The sequence below is a fragment of the Convolutriloba macropyga genome, unplaced genomic scaffold (assembly GCF_964194025.1).
Source record: "Convolutriloba macropyga unplaced genomic scaffold, txConMacr16.3 SCAFFOLD_2921, whole genome shotgun sequence".
Classification (NCBI taxonomy): Eukaryota; Metazoa; Xenacoelomorpha; order Acoela; family Convolutidae; genus Convolutriloba; species Convolutriloba macropyga.
The window spans coordinates 12,501-14,556 of record NW_027450977.1 but is presented as its reverse complement, the minus strand read 5'-3'; positions in this window follow the sequence as shown (position 1 = coordinate 14,556).

The following is a 2,056-nucleotide window of genomic DNA, read 5'->3' as shown; positions in this document are numbered from 1 at the left end:
AGCTAACTCAAGCTAACTCAAGCTAACTCAAGCTAACTCAAGCTAGCTAAAGCTAACTCAAGCTAACTCAAGCTAACTCAAGCTAACCCGAGCTAACTCAAGCTAACTCAAGGTAGCTAAAGCTAGTTCAAGCTAACTCAAGCTAGCTAAAGCTAAGACAAGCTAACTCAAGCTAACTCAAGCTAACTCAAGCTAACTCAAGCTAACTCAAGCTAGTTCAAGCTAACTCAAGCTAACTCAAGCTAACTCAAGCTAGCTAAAGCTAACTCAAGCTAACTCAAGCTAACTCAAGCTAACCCGAGCTAACTCAAGCTAACTCAAGGTAGCTAAAGCTAGTTCAAGCTAGCTCAAGCTAGCTAAAGCTAAGACAAGCTAACTCAAGCTAACTCAAGCTAACTCAAGCTAGTTCAAGCTAACTCAAGCTAGCTAAAGCTAACTCAAGCTAACTCAAGCTAACTCAAGCTAGCTCAAGCTAACTCAAGCTAGTTCAAGCTAACTCAAGCTAGCTAAAGCTAACTCAAGCTAACTCAAGCTAACTCAAGCTAACTCAAGCTAGCTAAAGCTAACTCAAGCTAACTCAAGCTAACCCGAGCTAACTCAAGCTAGCTCAAGCTAACCCAAGCTAGCTAAAGCTAACTCAAGCTAACTCAAGCTAATTCAAGCTAACTCAAGCTAACTCAAGCTAACTCAAGCTAACTCAAGCTAGCTAAAGCTAACTCAAGCTAACTCAAGCTAACTCAAGCTAACCCGAGCTAACTCAAGCTAACTCAAGGTAGCTAAAGCTAGTTCAAGCTAACTCAAGCTAGCTAAAGCTAAGACAAGCTAACTCAAGCTAACTCAAGCTAACTCAAGCTAACTCAAGCTAACTCAAGCTAGTTCAAGCTAACTCAAGCTAACTCAAGCTAACTCAAGCTAGCTAAAGCTAACTCAAGCTAACTCAAGCTAACTCAAGCTAACCCGAGCTAACTCAAGCTAACTCAAGGTAGCTAAAGCTAGTTCAAGCTAGCTCAAGCTAGCTAAAGCTAAGACAAGCTAACTCAAGCTAACTCAAGCTAACTCAAGCTAGTTCAAGCTAACTCAAGCTAGCTAAAGCTAACTCAAGCTAACTCAAGCTAACTCAAGCTAGCTCAAGCTAACTCAAGCTAGTTCAAGCTAACTCAAGCTAGCTAAAGCTAACTCAAGCTAACTCAAGCTAACTCAAGCTAACTCAAGCTAGCTAAAGCTAACTCAAGCTAACTCAAGCTAACCCGAGCTAACTCAAGCTAGCTCAAGCTAACCCAAGCTAGCTAAAGCTAACTCAAGCTAACTCAAGCTAATTCAAGCTAACTCAAGCTAACTCAAGCTAACTCAAGCTAACTCAAGCTAGCTAAAGCTAACTCAAGCTAACTCAAGCTAACTCAAGCTAACCCGAGCTAACTCAAGCTAACTCAAGGTAGCTAAAGTTAGTTCAAGCTAACTCAAGCTAGCTAAAGCTAAGACAAGCTAACTCAAGCTAACTCAAGCTAACTCAAGCTAACTCAAGCTAACTCAAGCTAACTCAAGCTAGTTCAAGCTAACTCAAGCTAACTCAAGCTAACTCAAGCTAGCTAAAGCTAACTCAAGCTAACTCAAGCTAACTCAAGCTAACCCGAGCTAACTCAAGCTAACTCAAGGTAGCTAAAGCTAGTTCAAGCTAACTCAAGCTAGCTAAAGCTAAGACAAGCTAACTCAAGCTAACTCAAGCTAACTCAAGCTAACTCAAGCTAACTAAAGCTAGTTCAAGCTAACTCAAGCTAGCTAAAGCTAACTCAAGCTAACTCAAGCTAACTCAAGCTAGCTCAAGCTAACTCAAGCTAGTTCAAGCTAACTCAAGCTAGCTAAAGCTAACTCAAGCTAACTCAAGCTAACTCAAGCTAACTCAAGCTAGCTAAAGCTAACTCAAGCTAACTCAAGCTAACCCGAGCTAACTCAAGCTAGCTCAAGCTAACCCAAGCTAGCTAAAGCTAACTCAAGCTAACTCAAGCTAATTCAAGCTAACTCAAGCTAACTCAAGCTAACTCAAGCTAACTCAAGCTAG